This window comes from Limulus polyphemus, unplaced genomic scaffold, assembly GCF_000517525.1.
Source record: "Limulus polyphemus unplaced genomic scaffold, Limulus_polyphemus-2.1.2 Scaffold739, whole genome shotgun sequence".
NCBI classification, from domain to species: Eukaryota; Metazoa; Arthropoda; class Merostomata; order Xiphosura; family Limulidae; genus Limulus; species Limulus polyphemus.
In genome coordinates this window covers 40,291-48,886 of record NW_013666349.1, presented here as the reverse complement: position 1 = coordinate 48,886, position 8,596 = coordinate 40,291, and the positions used below count along the sequence as shown (strand labels likewise).

The 8,596-nt window shown below is 35.4% G+C and overlaps 1 protein-coding gene across 1 annotated transcript in view; it reads right to left on the bottom strand.

The window, feature by feature from the left end:
* Positions 1-8,596, bottom strand: part of LOC111085960 — a 47,108-nt gene that overhangs the window by 28,568 nt on the left and 9,944 nt on the right. The window lies entirely within an intron of this gene.

Here is an 8,596-nt window from a genome sequence, read left to right as displayed (position 1 = left end):
AAAAGAGCTACACGTGATTATTGCATCATTTACTACTATAAAACGTGGATGTTCCGAACTATCTCTTTCATTGGCTAATAAAAGAGCTACACGTGATTATTGCATCATTTACTACTATAAAACGTGGATGTTCCGAACTATCTCTTTCATTGGCTAATAAAAGAGCTACACGTGATTATTGCATCATTTACTACTATAAAACGTGGATGTTCAGAACTATTTCATATTCTAATAAATAAAAACATCTAAAGTTTACTAGCATCATGACAGTGAAAAACAAGTGGGATAAAATACGAATCCTGGTAAATCAAATTCAAAAAACCCTGGCGCCATTGACAGGTGGTCCTGTCTGTTTTTAAGGATAAAGGAGTCTCGCACCAGTTAGCATAAATATATGGCGCTCTGAACTATTACGTCACCTAATAAACAGAAAAAAGTTTACACTTGACTGTTACTCACCTTATAAACAGAAAAAGGTTACATTACTTAATAAACAGAAAAAGGTATACTTAACATCACCTAATATAAATAAGAAAATATTCTTGTCTACAAGACTTTGACTTAATGATTGAACAACACTTGGTATCTACTTAACTGCACTGATAATTATATATATATATTTAGAGGGAAGTTAACTAGTCGTCACTACTCACCGCCAACTCTTGGGCCACTCTTTTACCTACGTATAGTGGGATTGACCGTCACATTATAACACCCCACACGGCTGAAAGGGCGAGCATGTTTGGTGTGACGGGGATTCGAACCCGCGACCCTGAGATTGCGATGCCGGGACCAGTGAGAACAGTCCCAGAGAAATGTAATTATGTACTCCTTACAAAGGGTAGTTGGAATTTTAGCTATGAAACAGTATACCAGATGATACAAAATAAGCAAACAGTGATCCACCTTAATTGTGACCTAATATGCCAATTGGTTGAATATTCAGTCTGTACATGTAAATGAACATTTAACGGAAGTGACTTTGCATTTTTTACAGTTCGTGACATTTCACTCCAGCACTATGAGTAACTTATAACAGTTGATGGGGCTCTGGAGTACCTTGGAAGGAGTGCTTGTGGGACATTTTAGTAACTGGCGAGAATGAAGGCGGCGACAACACTTGGTCAGTCCCCTCTTCTTCAAGTAATTTACAAAACCAGTTTACAAAAGTGGGGGCGAGTAAAGTCGTGCATTAAGCCAAGTTAAGACCAATTGTATCGGCATTTGTCGTCACAAAGCGTCGTAAAAGGAGGGTCCTATCATGTGTGATATCATTGGTACCATTCCACAGATACAGAGGTAAGCACGTCCACTAACGCTTATTACTACCCACATATTATTCCTATCACTACGATATGTTTCCCTATGATGATAAGATTCGACATTATCTCTAAATGACTATACACGTGGTATTTGGCTGTCAGGTGAAGCATGACTCACATATAAAACAAAAAGGAATATATAGTGCCGCATGCCTTTAATGACTGTACACATGGTATCTGGCTGTCAGGTGAAGCATGGCTCGCATATAAAACAGAAAGGAATATATAGTTCCGCATGCCTTTAATGACTGTACACGTGATATCTGGTTGTCAGGTGAAGCATGACTCGCATATAAAACAAAAAGGAATATATAGTTCCGCATGCCTTTAATGACTGTACACGTGTATCTGGTTGTCAGGTGAAGCATGACTCGCATATAAAACAAAAAGGAATATATAGTTCCGCATGTCTTTAATGACTGTACACGTGATATCTGGTTGTCAGGTGAAGCATGACTTACATATAAAACAAAAAGGAATATATAGTTCAGCATGCCTTTAATGACTGTACACATGGTATCTGGCTGTCAGGTGAAGCATGACTCGCATATAAAACAAAAATTAATATATAGTTCCGCATGCCTTTGGCTCACTAGATATGTTTTTGGCGCCATTGCGAGCAAGCTGGTTTGTGTCTTGCAATGAGAAAACACAACTCATTTAGACCTTTTGCCTACAGGCCAGCCTTGTAAAGTTTGTTACTTAACTTTAAGTATACTAAAACGGCCGCCATGTCTAAATGAGACTGCGAACATCTTATTCAGTCTCGAAGCAGGTAATCTATGATTGACCCAAACCAGATTTGGCAGACAGAGCTCTACTCTTTGCGTTGTGGAGGATGATTTGTTCTGTAACAATAACGTTAACTTGGAAGCGGATCCACATTGAAACATTTTTCATCCAATTTGGAACAGCCTACTGTGATAGGCCAGCCTATAATAAATGGATCCACACCACACCCCCAGTGGCTAAGCGGTAAGTCAGTGGGCTTATAACGCTAAAAATCTGGTTTTGATACCTGTGGTGGGTTGAGCACAAATAACCCATTGTGCAGTTTTATGTTTTAAGACAAACAAACTAATCAGTGGCGGGTTTCCGGTTAAGTAAGACATCCAACTATCTACTTTCAGGTCTTGTAAAGGTTTGGGAATTACCTGGAGCACTTTAGACTCTGTATTTCACTTCAAAATGACAACTGAGTCGATGCTATCTGAAACCTTTGAACATAGGGTTTATTTTGCTTTCTCATAGCTATAACGTTATAGATTTAATTGTTTCGACCAGCGTATGAGTTAGACTTGCCAAGCTAGATTTTTCATTATCAACAGGGTTCACGTTCCGATACTATAAAAAGTACAAATATTTAACACAAACACGCTCCGCACTATGGGTACGTTACAAGAGCGACGACTAAATTCACAACTTGATTAGGGCAGCTCAAGAGTTGGCGGTGGTTGCTGTTAACTAGCTGCCTTTTTTCTAGTCTTTCAGCTCAAACTTAGCGACAAATATGCGTAGATATGCCTTATGTAGCTTTGCGTGAACATTCGAAACAACAAATAAACCACGATGTGCGACAGTAACTGATACACCAGCAAACAGTTCAGCCACTTCGTCGTTATATTTCATTGGAATTACAACAATCGTATACGAACGTGTGATGTTTATAAATGTGTTTATTATGCGTAAGTAAAAGTTAACAGGGCATTATCCTACCAGAAAATTCTCCGTCCCCTACCCACCATTCTACTGTGATGGACGTGTTAGGGTGTCAAACGCTCAGTAGAGGGCGAACAACGGGTGAGGCTATTAAACAGCTGGTTATGGACAGAAGTATTCTCCTATTCTTTTGCAAAGTTTATTCGTAATTGTTTATGTCATTTAAAATTTAATGTTTCATTTAAATTCACTATGTTAAGTTCACTATGATTTAAAAAATTGTGACCAGTTTCGGTTTACTTCGAATTTAATTTATAGAAATTGACCTACAAAAATTGTGACACTACTGTATACTGAAAACGATTTTCAAGGTTATCTTTTCGACTGCCATATAAAATTACAGGAAAAACATAGAAAAGCTGGAACTCCAGCTCTAAGAACGAATGTCAAGGACATAGAACCAAAACCCAACTGCACTTCAACATTTAATGTAGTCTTCTTTTTTTTTTTACACATTTGTACTAAGAATAAATAACAAAATATTGAATCTTATTACCTCATTTCTCTAACGCTGAAACAAGTTTAGTAATTTTCTAATCTGTTGCTATATTGTTTTTTTTCGGGATGTAATTTTTGTAACATTTGACTTCTTTTTACAATATGACACGAAAGTCATTTTCGTGTCCAGGGAGATGAGAAAACAAGCTCGTTACTACTATTACTATGCCATGGATGGTCAAGTTGAAGTGTTGACGTCGAGTGGCCGTGGTTACTGGTGCGTCACAGTTCTTAGTATTTAAAAAGAATTTGGTTTGACGCTAAAAAATAACCTAGCACCGCATAGATGTTGTAGCGCTGGCTCGAAACGTTTTGACTGTGAAAAGGCGATAAAGAAACACCCAGTAAACACATTGAACTAGTGACTAGTTTTTCCATTTTAATACTATCTTTTTCTTACTTTTAAGCCTTGTCATTTTTTTTCTTATTGCTTAGTTTTTTATTTGACACATTCACTATTTTAAAAAGCAGTTAACTCGATTGTCAAGCTATTTTTGTGGCCTCACAACCAGAAAGCGCGGAAGTTAAAAAGCCCGGGATTTGCCCGGGCGACCGACAGCCATAGGTTGAAACACTGCATAAGCATAAACGTGAGTAACTTACTAACATTGTAGATACAGACACCACACTTGGCATCATGCCAGAACTTTGATCTGTTTATTTTTATATATATATATATATATTAAAAAATAATATGTAAATACTAACACATGTATGTAGTTGATAGAATGTACTTAACCAGCTCAGTGACTGACTCATAGCAATTCTAGTTTAAAGTACACATTTCAGGGAAATATTTTATATAAGATAAAAGGAAGCTTAAAAGAGTGAAACAGAAAATGAAAGCAAAGGTAAAAGTTCAACCAATCACCGAGCGTAATGTCATGCTCCTGTACTCCCGTAATTCCTTAGTGGTTTTATTCGATTCGATTGTAATTAAGCACAAAGCCACACAATGGGCTATCTGTGTTCTGCCCACCACAGGTATCGAAACCCGGATTCTAGCGTTGTAATTCCGCAGACATAGCGCTGTGCTACTGGGGGCGCTAATGGTTTCGTTATGTGTATTTTAGTGGAAACGTATTATAAAAAGAACGACCACATTTGGTACAAGGCAAACCTTTCTTTGATTATACAGCTAATTTTACAACGAACTGTTGTTTATATATATATATATATATATATAAGATAGCGACAGTTTATCTGAAGTACAATTACGATAGAAAGTAATACAAGCTTGATTCTAAAACATGCAACAAGAATAAAATAGCTTATGTCATATACTTAAAAACTCTTATTTTTCCGAATTGCCTTTATAATGTACAAAGAAACTGCCTATTATACGCTGCAAGAATATGTTACGTGAGTGATTCATCTTGTTTTAGTGACATATATATATTCAACATATAGTGAAGAATATGCTGTTCTTATTTATGTAGAATATCAATAAATATACTACGCATTCGTTCTTCTAGCACTTTCCCCTCTTATGTTATAAGCTTGTAGTCTCTGTCGTACAACAGCTCTATATAAAAACAACTTCCGTTAAACAATCGGTTCTCAAACTGTAGTACGAGTTCCAAGGGTCTACGAGGTGTCCCCTGTTGTACCGCTAGAAAAAAACCTATTGGCGTAGTGATCCGTAGCAGTTTGGAAACCCCTGCTCTAAAATCTTCCAATCATGTCTAAGACTAATTTACTTTTATATCTTTTTCTGCATTTTTTACCGTGTGGGTAACTTCTGTTGTAACTTCTAGGTGGCGCAAATCGTTAAACAGAAATGTTACTTCTGTTGTAACTTCTAGGTGGCGCAAATCGATAAACAGAAATGTTACTTCTGTTGTAACTTCTAGGTGGCGAAAATTGTTAAACAGAAGTAACATTTCTGTTTAACGATTTGCGCCACCTAGAAGTTACAACAGAAGTTACTCGCATGTAAACTTTAAAACATTACATTTTATTTGTTTGTTTGAAGTTAAGCACAAAGCTACACAATGGGCTAGCTGCGCTCTGCCCACCACTGGTATCGAAACCCAGTTTCTAGCGTTGTAAGTTCGCAGACATGCCGCTGTGCCACTGGTGGGCAAAACATTAGACAGAAGTGACCGAACGTTTCCGTCTAACGACTTGTTAATTAAAAGGAGTAAAGAATGCCTAGCACATAATTCAAATCTTAAATCATAAGAAGAAAATGCATGAATTTCTACAATATGTTTCATGGGTATTTTGAATGCGGATGGTGTTGAGTTATATAGCTATTTTCTAGCCTACCGTTTTATTATGTAACACAAAATCCAATTTTTGACTAATTTTTTTTTTTTTACCTAACGTAAACTTTGACTTTATCAATAATGACACAAGACTGGCTCTTCATATGAAACACTGCGTTCACAAACCATTTTGGTAAAACTGTCATTAACGTTGCGCTTTTGAATATAAACATTTACGTTAAATAAATAAAAAAATAGTCAAAAAGGAGATTTTGTGTTACATAAATAAAACGGTAGGCCAGAAAATAGCTGTATAAAATAGACGTTCTTAAAAACGTTGTGCTTTTGAATAAAAAAAAAAGTCTATCTTATATAGCTATTTTCTGGCCTACCGTTTTCACACAAACCATTTTGGTAAAATTGTCATTAACGTTGTGCTTTTCAATATAAAAGTCTATTTTATCTCATCTGGCGAGAACTACGCTAGTGAAACATCACTGTTACAGCTAACAAATCTGAATGACTCATATTTCAAGCACTAAGATACAGGACACGTTTGACGCATTTTCTCTTTCCTGTTTAGAAACAGATTGAAACCTGAAATACTGGCATCGTGTCGCAAAGTTCACTTCCAAAGTTCAAAATTCTCTGTCAGTAAAAACTTGTTTCTAAAACTGAATGTAAAGTGATAGAAGTCAACAGAAAGGAAATCGTGCTCTACTTGATGTTATCAATGGTGATCTCTATGCAAGGAACAACATAATAAAGAAAACACGATGTGTTTAGAAATAAGAATTTCTTGATGCAACACGTAATATCTAAACAACAAACGTCTATACAAGTGACTAATGTTATGGAAGGGAAAATATGACAGATGTTTTTCCATTCTTGTATTTTCATATGATCATATGATTAAGAACGCTCAGTCATCTGTATTTACCTTCCATGTTAGAGTAAGTTTCCTTGTTCACCATAGCAAAAATATCCCTGACCAAAGAACCATAGCAAGAATGACCTATATAGAATTATGTAAATTGTACTAGAAATTTGTCTTCTTTATTACAGATGGCTTTAATTATGCATTATTCACAAAAGTGTAATGGGTGGTGTATTTTCGTTAATAAAAATACGACCCTCATTCAACAGCAAATGGCAGCTACTCAGGTCTTAATGAAGAAATGATTTGCACACTTATATTATGAAACTGAGACATGATAGTAAAAGCCCCCCCAGTGGCACAGCGGTATGTCTGCGGACTTACAACGCTAGAAACCGGGTTTCGATACCCGTGGTGGGCAGAGCACAGATAGCCCTTGTGTAGCTTTGTGCATAATTAATTAAAAACAAAAAAAACATGATAGTAAAACAACACTAGAAATATATATATATATCATTAACAAGTAAAATATGTATAGAAATATAATGTGCGATGTGATCGTATAAAAAACAAAACCTGATTAAACCTTCTGCTTTACATTAAACAAAAATCGTACAATGTACGAAAATTTGAAAACAAAAACACACATACATAACCTTTGATTTCACGCTAAATAACAGAACAGCAGTAACAATATATTGTAAGATATCTTCTTGTGAAAAACCCGTCCAAACATACACACCTTGTGATCTGGATTAATAGAATATCATCAAAGGTAGGCTGTGCAATCTATACTTATAGAGTAGAACAAAAGCACTCTTTGTGATCTGGATTAATAGAATATCATCAAAGGTATGCTGTGAGATCTATATTAATAAAGTAGAACAAAGATATGCCGTGTTACTTGGATTAACAGACTATCAACAAAGATACCTTGTGCGATCTGGATTAATACATAAGGGGCCTAAAACATAAATGATGTGAGCAGCTTGAAAACATAAAGAACCTATGCACATATATAGCTACAAAACTATATTGTGTAATATAGTATAAAACATACAAGGTATACAAACCCACATTATGTAAGACAGTTTAAACTTTACAAGGTCTACAAACCCACATTATGTAAAACAGTTTAAACTTTACAAGGTCTACAAACCCACATTGTGTAAAACAGTTTAAAACGTAGAAGGTTTGCAAACCAACATTGTGTAATATATTTTAAAACGTACAAGGTCTACAAACCTACATTGTGTAAAACAGTTTAAAACAGAGAAGGTCTACAAACCTACACTGCGTAAGATAGTTTAAAACATAGAAGGTCTGCAAACCTACATTGTGTAAGATATTTGAAAACGTACAAGTCTACAAATGTACATCGTGTAAGATATTTTAAAACGTCCAAGTCTACAAACCTACATTGTGTAAGACAGTTTAAAACATAAAAGGTCTGCAAACCTACATTGTGCAAGATATTCTAAAACGTACAAGGTCTGAAACTTATATTATGTAAGACTTTTAAAACATTCAAGGTCTATAAACCTACATTATGTAAGACTTTTAAAACATTCAAGGTCTATAAACCTACATTATGTAAGACAGCTTAAGATATACAAGGTCTACAAGCGTACATTATGTAAGACACCTTAAGATATACAAGGTCTACAAGTGTACATTTTGTAAGACACCTTAAGATATACAAGGTCTACAAGTGTACATTTTGTAAGACAGCTTAAGATATACAAGTTGTACAAGCGTACATTATGTAAGACACCTTAAGATATACAAGGTCTACAAGTGTACATTTTGTAAGACACCTTAAGATATACAAGGTCTACAAGTGTACACTTTGTAAGACAGCTTAAGATATACAAGGTCTACAAGTGTACATTTTGTAAGACAGCTTAAGATATACAAGGTCTACAAGTGTACATTTTGTAAGACAGCTTAAGATATACAAGGTCTACAAG